The 22,769-nt window shown below is 44.9% G+C and overlaps 1 protein-coding gene across 1 annotated transcript in view; it reads left to right on the top strand.

Moving 5' to 3' along the window:
• Window positions 1–22,769, top strand: part of LOC147424304 (uncharacterized) — a 101,410-nt gene that overhangs the window by 45,842 nt on the left and 32,799 nt on the right. The window lies entirely within an intron of this gene.

Below are 22,769 nucleotides of genomic sequence, written 5' to 3'. Positions count from 1 at the left end.
AGCTGGTATGGTGTATTTTACAATTCCTCACCTTTACTTTGGTTGCTGAGCCCCAGGTACTGCTTGCTGAAGGAGTATTTTTCATGAGTCCTATTGTGCTTATGTAGAGTCGTCTTAGCAAAGGTAGGTTCTTACCTCTACCCTTGTGGTTACATGTCCTTGAGCTGCTTAAACAGTATTGTGAGAAGTAGTCTTTCACTTTGGACCCATCCTTGTGTGTGTGTGTGTGTGATATTCTTGTAACATGACATATGCAGTGCGCACTTAAACAATAGGTGCATGGTATCTAAAACAGCCCACAAGAAAAAAACGTTTCCTTTGGCTGGAAACAAATTGTTCAGCAATGGCATATTACTTCAAATTGGATCTACGCCTCAAAGCTTTGATTGTGACGATGATGAATCAGTCAAACTATAGTAAGTCAAACTGAGAAATATGAATTTAGGAGTAGTCTTCCAAGTTGAAGGAGGTTCAAGTTCACTAAATTCGAGGTATACAAGCTTCATTTAAGAGGGCAGACCACAATCGATGGGCTCGAACTAATGGACCACAGCTAATGGGCTCTTAACCCTTTGGTCAATACGTCTCCGTTTCTTACCATGGATGAAGTTGATGGTTTTAAGGATTAATGTTTTTGTGTCTAGGTAAGAAAGGCAGCTGATTATTCTTTCTCTCTCTCTCTCTCTCTCTCTCTCTCTCTCTCTCTCTCTCTCTCTCTCTCTCTCTCTCTCTCTCTCTGGCACTCTCGTCGACCGAGCATTGGAGCTACAGAGATACAGACGACCGCGACTGAGGAGAGGAGCTACACAGCATCGACGGAGACTACAACAGAAGATTCGAGCCATACTCTCTCGACATCCAGAGTGCAGATGAGGATGGATCCTCACCATTTCTTCCATCTTTGTTTCACACACTGTTACATCCAGTTTACCGGGTACCTATTGTATCAGCTGCTACACCCACGTAGTTTTAGATTGTAGTAGTAGTAGTAGTATTTTGTTCCACTTCTAGTTCTTTTCTAGTTCTTTTGTACCCAGACATGGTATTAGATTCACTATTTTGTAACTGATTGGTCTCATAGGTCATTTTGGCCTTTTGAAGACGTTAATATAACATTTCATTTCATTTCTCTCTCAAGGTGGACATACCAAACTCTCGTCAAGAGAGAGAATCATCCCATGCAGCGCATTGACTCTCTCTCGATTTTTTTTGCCTCTCTAGACTGCTGGTATTCTCTTCAATCCTTATTTGCGTCTCTCTAGGGTATTTCATATCTTCAAATCAGTCTTTTCTCTTTAGACAAAGCAAGTTTTTTTCTTTAGAAACTAGAAACTGACTTTCTTTGTAGATTCTCTCTCTAGAATCTACTGATTTTCTACCTTACAAATTCATGGCAGAATTTCCCTTTCTAAAGCTCGTTTAGTTTTCTCGCTTTAAGAGGGGAGAGTACCTCTCTCTTTCTCAAGTGCACAGCCAGCGTGCTGGCTTTGTGCCTTGCATAAACAAAGATGGGGGGAGCAGCGTTTTTAACGTACAATTGATTTTTTTAGCTTCTACGTTTCCAAAAAATATTATGAGATTTATTTAAAAAAGCTTAGCTGTTGGTGCTGATTCTCATAGCTCGTGGGCTATAGTTTTTGGAATCAGTAAGGAGCCTAAAGGAGAGTTGACACGGCACACGCAAGGAGAAGTGCAAATCACTAGTAGCAGTTTGGCAAGATCATAGTACTTGGTCGCACACAAGGATCTAGCTTTGCTCTTTGACTTTTACACACATACCCAATCAGAGGCGCTAAAAGTGGCAGTTCACAATCACCAATTCTCCTGTATGGGAGCATTTCGGCCCCCCCCCCCCCCCCCCCCCCCCCCCCCCTCTCTCTCTCTCTCTAAAACTGCGGCAGTTCACAATCACCAACTCTCTTATATAGGAGCGTTTGGCCTTCTCTCTCTCTCTTTCTCTCTCTCTCTCTCTCTCTCTCTCTCTATATATATATATATATATATATATATATATATATATATATATATATATATATATATATATATATATCTGTATATAGATAGATAGATAGAGGAAGGGGCATTCTTTTATTATTAGAAAATTCCCGCTGGACACTCAAATGTTGCCGATCCAAGAGGGACACATGCAACAGTATTACATAACAAGCCCAGAGGCAAAGAATTGTAGAAGGGGATACAACTTTCCATAAGTGTAATTGAAGATTAAAAAAGCTAGGGCAATAAACCTTTCCAAGAGAGTAAAAAGTGCTGTGGCACCTACAATAAAAAGAGGACTCCCAACAACCTTTGAAAGATAGGCATCTCAAATAGCGACTCCCAAAAACGCAACGATCTCCAAGGACGGTAGCAATGACAGCAAAAGACCAATAGTTGGAGGTAGGTGAACATGGTGATAGTTGTCCCGAAGAAACAACCACCCACAATCAACTTAGGCAAATGTCTGAAACAGGCATTTGCTTCGGACAAGATTTCATCATTTATGGCAGATATATATCAGAGAGACTTGGATCATGCCCATACAACCTCTTTCACCAAAGGTACTACAAAGACCATTTTTTGATTGTGTGGGACGGTTTCATCCAGAGATCAAGATATATACACACGGCCGGTGTGGAGTTGGGAAAGCTCAAAGTATCATCACACAAAGATTGAGTCTCAATAGGTTCTTATGTAGAGATCAGAGGACCTGTCACCTGCTAAATATGTTCAAATGGGTGGAGGATGAGGAGCGTTATGTATGCTCAATCTAGATGCCCAACTTGTGAGAGTATACCGAGCCAATACTCTGCTCTATTCGCAAGACAACTGTCACAAACTGTTGACGTGTGAAGCCACTGAAGACCCAGAGGGTTAGGAATCCTTGAGCCTAACTCCAGCTAACCTGCAGATCCTAGCTGATGGGCCAGGCCTAAAACCTAACAGAAGAAGGAGAAGCACCGAAGGTTTACCAACTTACAAATCTACGTGAAGTGGCCCAAATAATAAATGGGTTAGGGACAACTTACAAGAACCACTCGAGGGGCCTAAACCCTTAAAGTAAATCAAGTCAACCACACACTCACTGTAACTATGTCAGTTTTTGTAAATAATTAATCTACTCACTAGAAAACAATTATTTAAATAGTTGTGTGCGGAGAATAAGTTAATTAAACTTAGTTTAATTATTTGTGCCCGGGCCAAATGGCCGGACAAGTGCAAACACGTGATGTAGGAGCAGTGCCGGTACGGCCTTGTGCCGGGGAGCATTTGATGAGTTCCTGTCACGTGACACATCCAACCCTATGTGTCCGTGGACAAGCTACATCATAACAGGGTTTCCGTCAGTCCAGTCAGTCTAGATTAGAAGTGATCTGGCACTTTTGTGAGTCTATTCGTAGACCGTGCATGCCCAATCACTTAGTGTAGATGCATATCCTCTGGTTGCACACTGCATGATCATAAGCATTCCCATCAGATTCCACCAGAATCAGTTAGGGGAATTTTCCCATGCATTTAGCCTACTTTACCTATTTTTGGCATTTTTCACTTATTAATTTAAGCGACTTTCCAACAAAATTAGGTAGGGCAATTTGGGTAAGAAAATATATAAGCAAACCAAAGCTAGCACTCTTTGGCAGATGAGCAAGGAGCACAACAGGCCTTTGGCAACAGGTATTCCCCTCTCTCAGCAAGAAACCTTCAAGCACCCCATCAGCCCTAGTGTTTTTCCCTCATCCTCATCCTAGCGTTAGTACACCCTCGCCGGTTCCTCCCCTTGGCGGTTTCAGCAATTACATCGCCGGTTTCACACCATCAAGCCAGCGGTTCCCACTAACGTCAGCAGGCTGGAAAAGCCGGCGTTTTTCATCACCTGGAGGCTGCGTTTTTCAGCATAGGACAGGCTGCGTTTTCAGCTTTCAGCAGCAGCAAATCAGGCCGCGATTCAGCAGCGTTTTTCAGCATCAGAAATAGCAGCAGATCAGCGTTTTAAGTGAAGATTTTCAGCCTGCAAAAACGCAGGCAGACCTATGTTTTTTCAGCAGTTCAAAACAGCCCGATATTTCAGCAGATAGCGTTTTTGGAATAGCAGTTAGAAGGTTGCAGATTTCAGCCCTTAGGTCATTGTCGCCATCCCTGTCGTCGTCACCGACCTAGCCCCGAGTTGCATCAGTTTCCATGCATCATCATTGTACCACTTTGTGCAATCAATAGTAGACCACTCTCGCCGACGAGAGTGGGGCCTTCGGAGGAGGGTTTTACGTCTCTGGTGTCGTATCTCTCTTCTCTCTATCTCTCAATCTCATACACTTGCACGCTCAGTGTCCATTCACTTTGTTTGTGATCATAGCATTCTCTCATTAAGAACGGAAGGCTCTACCTTTGATAAGAACAAAAGGAACCTTGAGCACAGTTCGGAGCACTCATCTTGAGCAAAGCGCAAACAATCATTTTGCTGCACCTTACATTGGTATCAGAGCTTTGGCAGTGTTTTGTATAACTCAAGGAAAGAACCATAAGAATCACAAGAATTTTATTTTGCTTGTTGCGGTCGCACGAACCCAAGTTCGCTTGGGCGTGTCGATTCCTAATCGTGTTTTTGAAGAGTGACAGGAATCCCAAGAAAGAAGGGATTGTCCAGCCTCCCCTTGTGTCTCTTTTCACTCATTGAGAGCGGACCGTGCACTTAGCGGCTGGCCAATCGACGTGAGGTGGGAAAAAGCAACCTTGGTGTGAGCGCAAGGCCGCCAAGGGGTGCGTCCGCGGAAAGGAGTAGAACTGGGGTGAAGAGAAGATCCTTCTCAAACACGGTTTGCAAGCGAAAGAAAACCTCAAGAACCTTGAGAACCCAAGTTCCTCGTGGACTTAAGAACCAAAGATCATAGTGTATGGTCGTCACCCGAACCGGAATGGATACTTCGCATACAGGTGATGAGCATGAGAGAGGCGATGAAGGATTCTCCCCACCAAGAGATTTTTCCAACCCTCCCCCTTCGCCATCTATGCCACGAGTGGGATCCACGTCTATGAAGGCGATGGTCAAGTCGATGTTGGACATGATGGCACAACAACAAGAAACGAATCGAGTTGCGTTGGCACAACTCGCAAGCAAAGCAGAACAACAAGAAGCTAAGGACCGCGAGCGCGACGAAAGAAACTCAAGAATTGTTGCACAACAAGAAGAAAATCTCATTGCTTTAGAACGCGAACGTGACGCACGAAAAGAAAGAAAAGAACTAAGAAAGGAGGAAGCGGCAGCACGAAGCGCGGCCTTGGAGATTGAGCGAGAGCCTCAAAGAGAACTACGAACTCAAGAATTGGTTCGACAAGTACTTGCCTCAAAATCCGAACCACCCAAGGATCGTGGAAGTTCATCAAGTGGCGCAAGCCACGATACGGATTCCAACAACCCGGTCACAGAGAAGTTGACTTTCAGTAAGTATGACGGTAAGATTGATGCTACGGTTATTCTTCTTGGTTGCATCAATTTAATGCTTATTTTGCGACAACTAAGAAAACAAGAAATAACAAAGTTTTGACGGCAGAGATGTACCTTGCCGGTGATGCCATTAATTGGTACCCCGCATGGCAAGAGGCACAGTTAGCTGCGCACATAGAGGAAGCCGACAAATTCACGCCCCTTTCCTTCAATTGGGCTGATTTCCAAGACAAGCTCAAGGTGCATTTATGCCACCTCAGTATCTCGCACGATTGAAGGACGATTTGCGCACTCTCAAGCAAAATGGTATGCCGGTTATGTATTTTTCTAATCGTGTTTTGCAGCTAGGTACCCAATTACGCAAGTCGGATGATGAACGCAAAGAGGCATTCCTTTTTGGATTAGACGACTATGTCAAGTTTGATGTAGAAGTCTTCGACCCAATCGATCTCAACAAAGCGATAGCGATTGCTCTCGCACAGGAGATGAAGCACAACAAGGGAAAGCCTAAGGAGAACAAGACTTCCACAAGTACTTCGCAGACTTCTCAGAACCCTCAGAACGGTAAGAATGGTAAGAATGGTAACTCTTCTAACCAATCTTCCAACAGTCTCTCAGAAAAGAATTCTTCCAATGAATCTAAGAGTAAGGCTACCACAATTGCTAAACCTAAGCTTACTCCATATGAAAAGGTAGCACAAGGAATTGTAGGAGGATACATCACGTCGGAAGAGCAAAGCACTTATTCTAAGGAAGGTCGTTGTTTTTATTGTCACATTAAGGGTCACATAAAAAGAATATGTCCTAAGCTTGAATCGGATGAATCTAAAGAATCCACAGAACCCACTTCCTCTGTCAATGCAATTAATGATAACACGAGTGTACCCCAAGTTTCTCATGACCCTCCCATTGATGATTCTCTCATTAAATATTATGGTCATATGACGGGGCAGCGTTTTGTCATATTCTTTGACCCAGGTAGTATGCATGATGTGATCAGTCCCTCTCTTGTTGAGAGAGCCCACCTAGAAGTTAGTCAGAGATCTCCTATCGAGGTCTTTGGCTTTGTTCCCGGTATGGACGCTCTCATCACGGAGGAGTGCCTTGATGTGTTGTTTGCAATTCAGAAAGCTGCCTTCACTAGAAGATTTGTTGTTTCTCCTCTCTCAGGATGTGATGATTTTGGGCATTCGATGGTTTTGTGATGCTAACCCTCTCATTGATTGGGAGGCTAACACTTTTCACTCTCAATGCCCAAAGTGATTCTCCCATTGTCATTCATGGAGAGAACATTGTTCATTCTCTCTCTCTCATTGCTAATATGCAGGACAAGATTGAAAGGATTCAGGAGAAGGAGACTCTCTCAGTCTCTTTTTCTCCAAAGGATGACACACAGGATTTGCATGATTAAGAGCAACATGACGATTTGATTGACAATGATAAGCATGATGATTTGGATGATAAAGACAAGCAAGATGATTTGCATGATCAAGATGGGATTTCTCACAAGCATGATGAGTTGCGTGAAGATGATGTGATTGTTCACAAGGATGATGTGTTAGTGGATGCTTTTTCTAGCGATGCTAACCTCGTTGTAGATTCGATCAATCCCGAAGAACCGATCTTGTCTTTTGAGTTAAGGTCCAAAGAACCCTCACAGGAAGTATTATGTAATTCGCATGATTGATACGCACGTATTGTTTTAATGTTGCATTCGTGATCGTTTAGTGTATTTTAGTCAGCATCTTTATGTAATCTCTTTTCCTAGGCATGAGATATTATGAATGAGCACGAATGTATGCGGATTTCTCATGAAAAGCTGAAAAGTATTATGTAAGGAAGTCACATTCCATGTCTCTTCCTTGGCATGACACATTCGTAGAACGAGCACATGAACGTATGAGCACCAAGCATGGGCATTTCCGTTGTGAGTTGCCACAGTTGATTGCTCTAGATCATAAGAGAAAGATTTAATCTCATTGTTTGCGTGTATGTGGTGAACGGTTTGGCATTCCGTCTATTGGTTCATTTACATTGCATGCACAGTCTTTAGCGAAGACAAGATTTTTTCCACTCACTTTACATGGAATGGGTATGTTCATGGTTTTGTGTTGGAAATGGTTTAAAAAATTTTGAGCCATGGAGATTCTTGAAGAAGAAAGAAGCATGACTAAAGACGAAGTTGATGCATCGAAGGAGCCACAGGAGACTTTGTGTCGCTTTCCGCGCGGCCCAAGGAAGCAAGTGTTGCAGACCTTTATGAAGTTCAAGTACCGCACGACCCACACATCAGAGTGGGCCGGCGAAGAGTCCGTTCCAGGCTTCCAGATGCTATTGGCGATCTCCCTCGATGCCATACAGTTCGGTACTAGTACCTCACTTTGAAAAGGAGGGGATGTCACGTGACACATCCAACCCTATGTGTCCGTGGACAAGCTACACCATAACAGGGTTTCCGTCAGTCCAGTCAGTCTAGATTAGAAGTGATCTGGCACTTTTGTGAGTCTATTCGTAGACCATGCATGCCCAGTCACTTAGTGTAGATGCATATCCTCTGGTTGCACACAACATGATCATAAGCATTCCCATCAGATTCCATCAGAATCAGTTAGGGGAATTTTTCAGTGCATTTAGTCTATTTTACCTATTTTTGGCATTTTTCTCTTATTAATTTAAGTGAATTCCCAACAAAAGTAGGTAGGGCAATTTGGGTAAGAAAATATATAAGCAAACCAAAGCTACCACTCTTTGGCAGATGAGCAAGGAGCACAATTGGCCTTTGGCAGCAGGTATTCCCCTCTCTCAGCAAGAAACCCTCAAGCACCCCATCAGCCCTATCGTTTTTCCCTCATCCTCATCTTAGCGTTAGTACACCCTCGCCGGTTCCTCCCCTTGGCGGTTTCAGCAATTACATCGCCGGTTTCACACCATCAAGCTAGCGTATCCCACTAACGCCAGCAGGCTGGAAAAGCCAGCGTTTTTCATCACCTGGAGGCTGCGTTTTTCAGCATAGGACAGGCTGCGTTTTCAGCTTTCAGCAGCAGCAAATCAGGCCGCAATTCAGCAGCGTTTTTCAGCATCAGAAATAGCAGCAGATCAGCGTTTTAAGTGAAGATTTTCAGCCTTCAAAAATGCAGCCAGACCTGCGTTTTTTCAGCAGTCCAAAACAGCCCGATATTTCAGCAGATAGCGTTTTTGGAATAGCAGTTAGAAGGTTGAAGATTTCAGCCCTTAGGTCGGTGACGACGACGGGGGCCCTTAGGTCATTGTCGCCATCCCCGTCGTCGTCACCACAAGGGAAACTGCTCTCGTGCGTCGAAATGAGTTCGAAGTTTACTTTAAAAAGAACCTTTTCGGCCTTGCATCCGGCTTCTGCATGTCTTGGGCTATGCACGCAGTCCCTTCTTCGCCTGAGCAGGGTTGGCTCTGCAAGATGGTGTCCATCCCCTCCTCCTGCTATGCCGGGTCCGTCGTTGACTGACTCAATCGCTACACGCTCCCTCTCCTTTTTCCTTCCTCGTTCACTCAGCTAAGGGATCTTCCCCGATTCGTGCTAATAAGAGATTAAAAAGGATTGGGTACCCCCTACTTGTCATCGCCACTCCATGAACTGCCTTTAATTAGGCCTGTAATGCAGGTTTGTGCGCATCGTTTGCAATAACTACAGGAGATGGTGAGACCATGATCATTGCACTTACAGTGCGTGAAAGCCCAAAGTGCTGCAACTCCTCCAAGCGCTTGGCGGGACACAGCTCTCCTCCAGCACTCGGGCGCGGATCTGCAGCCTCCTGCCGGAGTTTAAACTTCACGCCTTGAAACATCAACTAGATGTTGGGATTGTAGAGAGTTACGACTTGACGATCGCAGGCTCACCGCGACATGCAACGTCGTGCACCGAAATGATCCGGGCAGGCTCATTTAGGCTCAGCAAATGTTGGGTGGACTTCATCGCCTCCTATCTTCTCGGGTATGCTTTTTCTACTTGTTTTTCTTGGTGTTACATGTCGAGAAACTGAAAGCTGTAATGGGCTCTTGGTTTCTAAAAGTGAATGCCATGTCCTGATAAACAATGGTTCTATTGTCTTGTGGATGAGTACTTCCGGTCATGTGTCTGTAGGTAAACTTGGGCCTATCCTGGAATCACCTAGGTGTGATGCATACTCTTGTACTAATACATACATCTGAGTCTCATATAGCATTCACTTGAAGCTTGAAATTTCTGAACATAGGATTTCGATGTCGAGAGTGCATACACAGAGTCGCACTTGTTCTCGGACTTTTTCCAACCGGCAGTGATACTTGAAGAGATCAATCAAAAAACAAATACCCAACTGGGGTACTGACAGGGGCTACTCACTTGTGTAGAGGGCTATCTTGCTCCAACATTTTCTGGCTCTAACTTCACTCGCTTGTGTCTGTTCAGTAAGTTCAGATATGTTTCAAGTTGTATTTTAAGACCTAAAGTGATTCAAGTGTGTAGAGATCAATAGTTCATCATTTTTCTTCCGATCACTCTCTGGAAGTTGATACAGTGGTATCAAAGCTCAGCTGCTTCCTTGTCCTTTGCAAATCAAAGCACGACCCTTCGATGAAGTGCCATGGCATCAGAGGCAGAAAGACATTGGTGAAGGATCTCCTCGAGTGCTGGAGATGCTTGTGTCAGTCCTGTGGGTGACTACCACGGTTTTATACCTTACACTTTCCTTCAAAGGTGAATCTGGGCTTATCCTGGATTCATCTAGGCATATGCTTGTCTCAGTCCTTTTGTTTTATGACAATCGGAGGAAGCCCATACTCAGTATCTGGTTTGGCAACTTCTTTGCTTGGTCGAACAACACCACCACCATTCCTTTGATGATGACTGAGTGGTAGTGAGTCTCTTAACTAGTATTTGACGAGCATCTTGTTAAGAGTTTCACTCAATCCTGGTAGTGGCTTTGATATCTCTCAGGAGTCGATTAGGGAGTGGGTTGTTTTGTGCCCGTGTTTGGCCAGCCATATGTGGCGTAGACATATCTTTGCTCGTGGTACGAGCCATGTATGTGCCTTCCCTAGAGGCTAGCTTGAGGTAGAACCCACATGCCTAGGACTTACAGGACCACATGCCTAGGTTTTTATGTGGGGTAGACGTACCTTTGCTGGTGGTACCAGCCATGTATATGCCTAGGACTTACAAGACCCACATGCCTAGGACTTACAGAACCCACATGCCTAGGACTTACAGGACCCACAGGGCCACATGCCTAGGTTTTTATGGGGTTAGATTCTTTGTTTATTGCAAGTTTCAACCATTTGGCACTTTTTGCTGATGTGGCATAAATGTGTCACTTTATGTATTCATGGTGAGATGGCATTTCTATCCCAAGGCGCCCCCATTTATTGGTCATAGGGTATTTGTTGGGAGACCGGCAGATTTGAATTTTGTAGACTCAGAACTCCCCTTGCCTCGAAAGAAGAGTAATTGCTTGCGATTAGACCTACAAAACTCAAGCCGATTCTTTAGCAAACACTGCCTTTATGCATACATGTCAATGGCCCTCATTCCCAGACAAACAACACATTCTCTAGCATGCATTATACCATACAGTTCTACAATTAGATTTTCATCAAGTCATTTCATCCGCATTGGAGCTCTTGATATTCCGACTAGTAATATTAGCCATCACATCGAGACCTGAGTGATCCTTTCAAGGGGTGAGTCGATGCATCAAGATCACATACCCAAGCATTCTCATCGAGTTTGGAACTATTGATGCACCAGATTCATATGCTTCTCAAAATGCTTTACAGATGACACAAAATTTACATGTGTAAACACATAACATAAAGACATCCAGGTACAACCAAACGCTCCCCAGGTCACAACCTGTATCATTTAGAGGTTTCCATCTACAATTAAACGCTCCCTAGACCGCATTTTGCGCCGTTTAGAGGTCCCAAGTACAACTAGAAGCTCCTCAGACCGATGTCTGCGTCGTTCAAAGGTTATCCAAGAGCATTGAAACAAGCATTTAAACCAAAACCAACAAATTCAATAGGCATAAAACAAGTTCAAAACAAATCTAATCCATCCTAAACAATTTGCAAACAATTTTTAAAATCCCATCAAAATTTAAACAAGTGGTTCTTCTCGTTGGTTTTATGCTTGTAACTCCATGTTCCACCATCTTGCTACTTGTTGTCTGCGAAAAGCACCCAAAACATAATTTTGACACGTGCTGCAGAATCCCTAGTTTGCTATTGAAAACCCTAATTTTTCGAAATTGTTGGAATCAAAATCCATTTGCATCAATGCGTAGGGCTCGATGAGAGGATTGTGTAACAAACTTGGACACCCTAAGTCAAGATTCTACCGCGACACAGCAGAGATTCACTTCAAAACAATTCACACTTCACAATTAAGTGGACACGGGCAGGTGGAGTTCCGTGCCTAGAGATATCCCAAAGACTGGCGCCCCTTTCGGTATTTCTTTTTGTATTAATTTGTGTTCAAAGTACAAGAGAGTGGGAGGGTGCTCACTCTTAGACTTTGCGTCTAGATGCCCTGAGAAGTGAGGTCCTGCCCACTCAATTATTGGTCACAAGGGATGCCCAAAACCAGAGCCTCAAAAGTTGTCAACTTTAAAAGTTTTCAAAAATAAAGCAACTGGCTGAAAAGCTGTCCCAAAATTCAGCCAGCGTAAAATCAGGAATTCCGTACAACTGTGTCAGCGTAAAAAGCGGAATGCGTACGGCAGGCCATGTTAGCACTGTCAGCGCTTGTCACGCCGCAAATATCGGAGATCCGTACGACAGTCCGTACAACATGCCACGTCAGCCTGTCGTCGCTTGTCCGTGTCTGTTTTCACTCTTTGAGTGTACAGGAGCATGCCACGTCACCCTTTTGTGAGAGATTGACTTTAACTTCTGCTACATATCCAAATTCTTATCCGTTGAAGAGATTTTTAGAGGCGTTCGCAACATAGAATAGCGTCAAAAAGCATGTTTTTAGAGCTTTGAGGGCAAAGACGAACTCGTATTTCTTCATCTCTTCCTTTTGTTGTCATTTCTTCTTCATCCAACTCCATAGCTTACCATTGTAGGTTCATGTAGGACCGATTTGCTTTTTAGAATAGCAAACGAGTGATACTCTGATACCAATGTATCGGGAGGGCACCACGTGCCAATCGGAAATAAAAGCTGGTTTGAATCAAACTTTTAGCACATCATTGGAGAGAGAGAGAGAGAGAGAGAGAGAGAGAGAGAGAGAGAGAGAGAGAGAGAGAGAGAGAGAGAGAGAGAGAGAGAGAGAGAGAGAGAGAGAGAGAGAGAGAGAGAATCCACACGGTAGACACAGAGAGGTGGAGTTCCACTCCCAAAGCTTGGCCCCAAAACCCTGGCGCCCCTTTCGGTATTTCTTTTATATTTCTTCACAAAGATACAATTGCCAGGGAGCTCTTCTTCTGCTTTTTCACACAATAGATTGCTAGAAAGATACACCAAGGCTCCTATATAAAGACCCCTGGCCTGGAAAAGCAATTGTTATGAAAAGCTATGCTCTCAAAAGCTCTTAGGCCCAAAAGCTTTCGCCCATGAGGCTCTTCCATACAGTTTTGCAAATCTCAATGCATATTTCACGCATCCGTACAGGTTCCCACGTCAGCATTTTTAAGTCTGGCCGCTTGCATCTTTATAACAGGTCCCTCTCTTCAATTGGGATGCCATGTCATCACTTTTGTGACATTTTGGGTCTCTCTATCTGTAATGGGATGGGCACCACATGCCAAGTGAAAGAACATACTGAGATAGACATTTAGCACTTCAAACAACTACGACAGTGAGAATCCACACGAGACACGGAGTGGCGGAGTTCCACTCCTAGACTGCAATGGCCCCAAACGATGACACCTCTTTCAGTATTTCTTTATATTGCTTCAATTGGATACAACCCTGTGGCTCTTCTCTGCTCTGCTTCTCCATGGGGCAGAATGCCAGAGAGAGCCCACAACACATATTTAAAGGTCCTTGGCCATCCAAAAGCAGTTTACTGAAAAGCATCAAGTCTAAAAGCTCTTGGTCAACAAGCATACATCCCAAGGGTTGTCCGTACAGCGCTGCCACATCAACAGCAACCAACACAAAACGCGGAATTCCGTAGAGCTGTCATGTCACCCGCCATTAGTGCAAAACGCGAAGCGTCTGTACAGCTGCCACGTCATATCTCCACGCAAATCTGAGGTTGTGTGCGCTTGCTTTATTTACTTTAGGTTCCATCCGTCGGGGTATCATAAGTTGGTCGGGGTTTAGGGTTTTTAATCTTGACCCATAATTGGGCCACTCCATAGTAATTTTGTAAGTTGGTATATCCTTTTGCTTCTTCTGCTTCTGCTAGGGTTTGGGCTCCTTGGCCGATATGTACACAAGTTGGCTAGGGTTAGGCTCGGGGAGTCCTAACCCTTTGCGTCAACAGTTTGTGACATTCCCTCTGATTATGTCACGTGCGCATTGTAGTTGAGCCACGTGGACAAGCTTCTGCTACAGTTCTAGGTCAGTCTTAGTTTATCTTAGGATATAGCCTGACACTTTGTGAGCCTCTAGCAGGACGTCCATGTTTAGGCAGGTCATAGTTGCATATCCTCTCTTGGATAGTACAATCAGTTCAGCATATAGGCATATGAATAGTCAATAATAATAGGCATTTATTTTATTAAGATCGTGGGGGCAAAAGAGACACTACCTGAGCAAGCATTAAACTCCTATATAAGTGACCTTGGGGGTCACCTCCCATGGCAAGTCAAGTCTCGCAATACTAGGACCAACGTACCCGTAGCATCAGTGTTTTCCATCTTCAGCCATCGCTAGCATTTCTGACCCAGCATCACCAACAATTTCAGCCCCCAGCATCAGTGTTTTTCAGCCCTCAACATCAACAATTTCCGCCATCAGTAGTCAACGTCTTTCAGCAACACCAACACTTGCAGATCAAGACCAGCCCTACCGTTTTTGCATTGCAGCCCTTAGCCTTGCAGAACCGAGCATCTACATCAAGTTGTGAGAGTGCGCGTGTGCGGAAGCGTGAGAGAGAAGAGAGAGACAGAAACACAAAATGCCAAAGATGGGGAAAGGGGGCGATCAGCCCCCCACTGACTACCAGAACAAGAAGACGATTACAATGATCAGATGATGATAAAACGTGTACTCCCTTGGCCCTATATATATGAGTGCCCAAGGTGGGCGCCCAACTCAAGTGGGCGGCCGGTACCAAACTCGGGCAGCTGGATAAGGTACAACCTATGCTATGGGTGGCCATCCCGGACACACTAGCCATACAAGGAAGTGCCCTAGACCTGTGTGAAGCAGCAGAGTAGTGTAAATGTAACACCCCCTCTCAGCACCTAATGTTGAACAAACCGCGTGAAGCCGAAGACGTGAGGCAAAGGAGGAAGATGTCTGCTGAACTCTGGGGTGTACCAACTTCGAGAGATCTCCATGGTAAAGTGCCGTCACGAGCAGTGTAGCAAACTGCTATACTCCGCCGATACAAGGTGAAGATACTGCGTGAAGGTCCTGAACTGAGTGTGGAAACAACTCCTTGTGGTAAAAGAAGTGCCAAATAGACCTCCAAGTGTCCTGCCCAATAGGATTTGTGGTGTCTGTAGTCAAACCGTCTAGAAAAATGGGGAAGCCCATATCATCATGAGAATGATTGGAAGCCTGTCAATGCATGAACCTGTAACCCGTGGCTAATGTCACGAGGATGTGGGAACTGCTAATTACTGCCACGAGGATGTGGCAATTGCTAACCTTAGTTGTTGGTTTCATTCTATTGATTTTTATTTAATTTTTGGGCCCTCTTTTTGAAGTTGCAAATGGCGGGACATTGTATGGCCAATGTGAAACTCTGTGAAATGGCCGACCGCCGAGAGTTTCACCTGTAGACGGGAAGGCCTTGTCGCTATAAGTTGGTCGGGCCGACCAACACTGGAATCCAAGTAGTAAAAGTATGCTCAGGCTCTACCCAAAGTTTGAAGCGAAGATCACCGGATAATTGGGCTACGTTGCATTTTTGGATGTGGTTTAGTGGTGATAGATGGTCAGATGACCAACGGAACTGCCATGGAAGCATCTCCTAAAATTTAGGGAATTGCTATTTTGGGCCATGAAATTTGTTCGCGTCATTAGCTCCGGAATGACGAGGAACATTTTATTACTCTGCCACTAAGTCAACTGAGCAACCGGTTGAGATATTTTAGACCGGAAGGTACAAAACGAGAAAACCATGCATGAGTGCCATCTGACACATTTTTAGGCACTTTGCAGCATGAGGGAGAGAGAGGCATTGAAATTAAATGTGGGGCTGCATTTTCAGCCGTATGGTGGATTGTTGTAGGTACCAAAGCTATTGTGTGCTTGCCTACCTTCGATGTACAGTGAAGTGCACCCCCTCCATGCAGCTATGTGATGCCCCACAAGAGGGCTTTTCATTTGACCTATGTACAGTTGTGTGGTCATATGCTTTTGTGCCGAGGCAAGAGCCTCTTTGAGCAGGAAAAGGAGTAGCTAATTGCTACTCTAAAAGCAGGCACCGGTGAGGGTAATAACCTCCCCGTACAGGTGCATTTTCAGCATTGGTTATGTGCTGTTTTGGACTGTTTTTCAGCCATATGGATGCCAGAAGCATTGGGAACAGTGCCCCACTACTAGAGGACATTAATGGGGGTGTTTAGGGCTGAAAACAAGTGAAAAACCAGTAATTACAGAGAGCTGTAATTACTGTTTTTGAGCTGAAAACAGAGGGTTTATGCCATTGGAAGCGAGTCCCGGCATGGGGGTTTGTTCGGAGCAAGTTTTGGAGCCGTTATGTTGCCGAAATTTTACTAGAACAAGTGCCATCTAGCTGGATACAGATGAACATCCCCGGGACTCTGCTTTGAAACCACTGTAACAGGGAACAGGGGGAACACATCCCAAACGTTCCGAAACGGCGTTCCGGACAAGTCTCGTTCCCGAAACCGAGATGGGAGCGGAACGCCGTTCCGGAACGGGGTGTAACCGGAACGGTGTTCCGGAATGGACGGAACATGAGGCGAAACGACGAAACGGGCAAAAGTAGGCATTTGAGGGAAAAAAAAGTGGGCTTTTGGGGACAGATTTGGGGTTGTTCGGGGAACATATTTGGTGCAGTTTGAGGACAGGTTAGGAGGCAGATTTGGGGGTAGTTTTGGGGTTGTTTAGGAGTTTATTTAGGACTAAGCTGAATGGAGGTAATTCAATCCTTACTTTAGGTTGACCGTTCCAGCCTCGTTCCCGTTCCGACCCCCTCTCCTCCTCCCCGTTCCCGTCTTGTTCCGGACCCTCCCGTTCCCGTTCCCCGTTCTCGTTCCAAGTAACTATGTTTGAAACATATTATCCTCTTAAAGAATAAAGAAATATCGAAAGGGGCGCCAGTCTTTGGGGCCAACAGGTTGTCGGTGTATGCTCGGAGCACTCGAGCTTCCAAGCTGTGTGTGTTGAAGTGTCGATTCTCGTTACAAGTTTTATCTGCAAAGTTTCTCTGTGTTATGAAGTTTTAAGTAAAGTTTCGGGTGAAAGCCAAAGTCTGCCGCCCTATGGGCCGGTTTCATGGTTCCATTGCCGGGATCAAATCACTTTTTCCTCGAGAAGAGAGCCTCGGTTGGTTTGCGGCGAAGACACAGAGTACATGAACGTGGGATTACACTATGGCCGACAAAGGGAAAGGCATCATCGAAGAGGGCTCCTCTTCACAGGACAGACCGGCAATTCCTACAGTGTTTGAGGTTGGCGAGAATTCACGGCCATGTCTGGCTGTACCTCTTGTTGATATGAATGCTCCACTAGTGTAGGGCTTTATGACTGGGCAACTTGAAGATGATGCGTTCAGGACTCTGTTGGTTGCCGCTGTAAATGTGTTTTCTCGACTGGTGCTGGTGGAGAACCCAAGGGTTATGGAGTTTTTGCAAGCGCCACAAGTGCCACATCAGACAAGGCAACTCACACAGTCAGTAGAGCCCGATGAGGCTTAAGCCTAGATACTTTATGCGTCCCGACAGGATAGGGAGCACTCGCATGTTGCGGAGTCAGGGGCTCCAAGATAGGTTTCTTTCGTCCACGAACAGATGGTTAGGACGCCAATTCCACAGGTTTTTCCAGTTCAGCCCACCACCTTTCAGAACATGCTGCATTAAATGGACAGGGAACCAGTTTCCAAGCAATGCATTAGATTTTTCCACCACCCATGGTACATCCTGGGTATTTAGGGGGTGGATCTGTGTTCCAAAGTATGGCTGGTTATGCGCCTGGAAACCATGAGTATATGCCAGGAATAGTGTTTGGGGGTATGCAAGGCATGCTGCCAAACCCCCTGTATGGTAATATTGGCATGCAACAAGGCTTTCAGAGCAGTCAGGGCCAGGTTGGGGTGCCACGGGGTAATTTTGGCATTGCTGGTTTCTTGGCGAACACTCTAAAGTACGACTAGCACCCACCACATGGGTAAAGTTCAAACGAGTTTTTACCTCCACATGGCTCACCAAAGAGTACGAAGAGGATGTTGTAATGTGCAACGGAAGTCATTGATGGTGAATGCTCACGATGAGTTCTCAGTGCGTATTCAAGGTTCCTATTACTTCATGAGAGATGTGCAAAGACTAGAGAGAGAATGATACTGAGTGAAGGTTCTATGAGTAGGGTCCCAAATTCCCCTCTGAGGGGCCTCCTCTCTATCGTTGGAGAGGTATTTGCTTTAGATTGAACAAATGTTGATACAATGGTCCTAGATGGTGAGATGCTGATGGGATCTTGCTATTGGTGCTTGGGTTTGTGAGGCTAAAAGCTGAAAACTGAAAACGCTAGGGATTCTGAATGGGATCTGTGACTGCGACGAAGCTATGGACTCATCTTCTGTTGCCGATGTCGGCAATGGATTGGATACTTAAAGATGCTAGTTGATTTGAGGGTTAAATCTGAAAACACCGACTGATCTACTATGTTGGTTGAAAACTGAAAGCGTTGGTATTGATGGCTGGATCTACGACGATACGGCGATGTTATGGCTGCAAACTGAAATTGTTGGTGTTGATGGCTTGATTTGGTGCAAAAACGCAAAGGCGCTAAGGTATTGCGGGTACTTGCTAAGGGTATTGAGGGTATTGACTTATGCGAATTGACTCCACTTATAACTAAACTCACTTATAAGAGGTGCTTCATGTGTAGGTAAATACCTGGGCTAGGTACTAATGCAACTATATGGGAACACTCTTCAATGCCTACACCTAGCAGACACTAGCCGTGCTCGTGCAATTAGAGGGTATACAACTACTCTAAAGTGCCTAGATATGCACGTCCTGCGTTCAAGCTCACTGTTACAATTGTGACTATGTTGCAGTATCATATCTACTCCTAGTTGCAGATACGCAAAGTGCCATGCCAAAGAGAACCCCTACACTTGGATGGTCGCGACCCTTCGCCCAAAAGACATGCCTCTTCGCCAAAAGCCACACTCCTTCGACGACTGGAATCATCAGCAACAAAAGGAGCAATATGAAGCTTCCAAAGGATCATCAACGATATCAAGATGGACTTACTTAGTGGCACATATATCCGACCTTAGTCAAGTACTCGGTCGTGAATGCCGGGACGCTGGACAAGTTCCTCCTCGCGAGCCATGCCCTACATTTAAGTCTTTCTTAACTGATGGTGGTAAAGTCGTAGATTTATTGATCCTTTCCTTGTGCAAGAGGATCCTTTGGAGGTCTAAGAGGCCACAACTCCCTCGACCTCCCCCTTCTCAATTGGAAGCCTTAATACCCGCTGAAACAGCTGAAGATTCAAAAGATTCCGGTTCTTGTGTGACAACAAACAAGGACATAACCCCTTCTTTGACCGCGATCCAAGCATAAAAATTCGCCTCGTCACCGCCCTTGCAGAATAAAGTCTTTGTCTCTGCCAATGCAGTGGTGAATGCTAATCCTTCAAACTTGAAGATTCCAGTCCTTACCTTCAACGGTGCAAAGGATAAATCAGATGCAGACTCTTGCAGCATGACTTTAGTCGCTGAAAATGAATTTTTGGACACAACTTATTCACATATAAACCTTTACAGATGGACCTTCAAACACTGCTCTGTCTCAGTCTACGACATCCCTTCAAGAGGATTTTACTATTCCAAATAAACCAATGGAATACCTTGCAGAATTCCAACCAGTGGTCTTCACTCAACAGAAAACTCAAGTCAGTTTACCAATAATTTCACTCAAAGCATATAAAGATTCAATCTTTTCTTGGACAAAGCTCGAAGTTACAAAAGACTTTGACAAACGCATAGTAACAGGGAATGGCCGTTTTCAGGTCTCCATTCCCCGTTCCCATTCCAAGTTCCCGTTCCGAATCCCCTTTCTGTGTTTCAAACGTGAGTACCCGTAACAGGGAATGGTATTTTGTTCCGCGTTCCCGTTCCCGTTCCTTGTTCCCTGTTCCCGTTCCGGTTTCCCGTTCCTGGTAACTATGGACAAAGGTACTTATCAAGTTGCAGCTATGATTAGTCTTCAGTTTGGCAAAATAGTCATGGTCGTTAACAGTGCCATGACGTCGGACTTAACAGAAAGAGCTTTGGATGAAGAAGCACTACAACAAATACATTTCCTTCTCCTAGAGTTTCTACAACTACCCTGGGTTTTATTTTAAATGGGAGGGAATGTCACGATTGTGACTATGTTGCAGTATTACATCAACTCCTAGTTGCAGATATGCAGAGTGCCATGCCAATCGCCCAAAAGACATGCCTCTTCGCCAAAAGCCACACTCCTTCGACGACTAGTCACACCCCTTCGCTCTACGGTTGCAACTCTTCATCCAATGGTCGCAGCTCTTTGCCGAAAGAATGTGTCTTTGCGTCTAAAGTCGCGTCTCTTCACCATGAGATGTGTCTTTTCATTTGTGCCTCTTCGTCTTCTATATAAGGAGCCCATTGTACTCAGTTTTAAAGCATTTGTTCAATCAATCAAACACACATTCAGTCTCTTGAGTCTCAATTTGATTTTAAGTATGAAGTTTTAAGTCTTAATTATAGGATTAGCACCACTAATCCTCACACTCACAAGGGTGCCAAAGCACTTCCTAGGCTAGAAGTAGGAGTTAGCTTGTCCACATGCACATAGGGTTGGATGTGCACATGACAGATGTTATCACATCATGGAACCATGTTCGGATGACCAAAGAAGATACTCTTGCCAGAGATTTTGGGATACTTCTCTACCCGCTTCATCCTTCAAGAAAATTACTTTTAAGTAGCAAGTTGAGAGGTCTTGTTGTGCGGTTTGTCCAAGAAGATCCGGCGATACTATTTGCAAAAGAGGTGGACTCCATTTCAACAACTCATGGGCCAAACCAAGCAAGGATAAAGAATGCACATCGGTACAATGACGTACCCAACAGACAGACAAGTGTCTGCTCAACGTGGGCCAAACCGATGAAATGGTAACAAGAAGAAGGGGAAGCAACATCAGAACTTAAGAAGAAACCATTAGGTCCTAGACTGTCAGCTGAGTAGCGAGTTGAATACTACAAAGAGGACAAATGTTACGGATGTGAGGGACAAACTAGAGAGTCCCAAAGCGGCAAAGGAGGGAGCAAAGAAAGGAAAGACCAAGGCAAGATTGGTTCCGGACTTTGTGGAGCCCAACCCAGAAGAAATGGATGAAAGTACGGAGCTTTGCAAAGCGTGGGGCGAAGTACAAGATCAGGTTGCGCTTATGTTCTTTGACAGGGAGCAAAGGCCAACTTCATTTCGACAGAATTGGCGGCTTGACTTGGAATCACACTCAAGGAAATGGGACCATTGGCAGAGGCAATGCCAGGTGCAGCAGAAGTGTTTAAGGATTTAGCTCGGATCTAGTACTCCGCACAAACACAAGGTTGCTTTACTTCACTTGAAAAGAGAAACTGAACAGAACTGTCACGTGACACATCCCAACCCTATGTGTCCGTGGACAAGCTACACCACAGCAGGGTTCAGTCAGTCCGATCAAGTTAGATAAGCAGTGATCTGGCACTTTTGTGAGTCTATTCGTAGACCGTGCATGCCCAGTCACTTAGCATAGATGCATATCCTTCGGTTGCACACAGCATGATCATCGGAATTTCCATCAGAATCCATTAGCATCAGTTAGGGGAATTTTCCAGTGCATTTAGCCTATTTTCCTATTTATTGGGATTTTCACTTATTATTTTTAAGTGACTTTCCTACAAAAGTAGGTAGGGCAATTTTGCTAAGTTAATATATAAGCAAACCAAAGTTCACACTTTCTGGCAGAAGAGGCAGGAGGAGCTTCCCGCTCAACAGGCAACTTCTCAGCAGTACCCCCCCTCATGACCCCCCATCGCCATACCTCCCACTCTTGGCGTTTTTGTCCAGATCGGCCATTGCTTGAAGCTTCCCCCCTTCTGGCAGTAATTCCCCTGCAGATCAGCCCCCACAAGCCAGCGTTTTTGGCATTGGACCACCAGCAGCCACAGCGTTTTTACTTCAGCCTCAAAAACGCAGCAGACTTCATCAGCAAGGCAGCGTTTCCTTCAGCAACTGCAGCCAAGTTATCCCAGCTTGATGAGGAATCACTAACGCTAAGGAGGGCTGCCATACCAACGTTTTTAAGCGTCCAATAGGCCTGCTGTCCAGCGTTTTCAGCAGATGCTTAAAGCCATAAAACGCAGCCTGAAGGTGCCTAACATCAGCGTTTTGTGTCTTCAGCAAGATCCCCGATAAAGCCTTCAAAATCAGCCATGAAACAACAAGGAAACAGTCATTTCCAGCCACCAAGAAGACCACCGAATTCAGCCCTAAAGGATCTCAGATTTCAGCCATCGTCGTCGTCGTTATCGTCGTCGTCATCACTGTCGTCGTCATCGGCCTAGTCCCATTGCATCAGTCCATTGCATACGCATTGTACACCTTTGTGCAATCAAGTAGACCACTCTCGCCGACGAGAGTGGGGCCTTCGGAGAAGGGTTTTACAACCTCTCGGGTGTCGTATCTCTTCTCTCTCCTTCTCTCAGTCTCACTCACTTGCACGCACAATCCACTCACTTTGTTCGTGACCATAGCATTCTACAAGACGGAAAACTCTCTCTTTCCCTAAAGAACTAAAAGGAACCTTGAGCAATAAAGATCACTAATCTTGAGAAAATACAACATTCATTCCGCTGCACCTAACAAGAACACAATGAAGGAGAGAGGTAGATAGAGAGAAAAAAGAGAGTCGACACTACATATCAGGTCCCGACCACTCTCAAGGGCCCGTTCGCTTGTTGCCAGAGAAAATACTTGCTTTATTTATAT

The sequence above is a fragment of the Adiantum capillus-veneris genome, chromosome 25 (assembly GCF_014529385.1).
Source record: "Adiantum capillus-veneris isolate H3 chromosome 25, ASM1452938v2, whole genome shotgun sequence".
Classification (NCBI taxonomy): domain Eukaryota; kingdom Viridiplantae; phylum Streptophyta; class Polypodiopsida; order Polypodiales; family Pteridaceae; genus Adiantum; species Adiantum capillus-veneris.
This window is presented reverse-complemented; position numbering and strand designations above follow the sequence as displayed.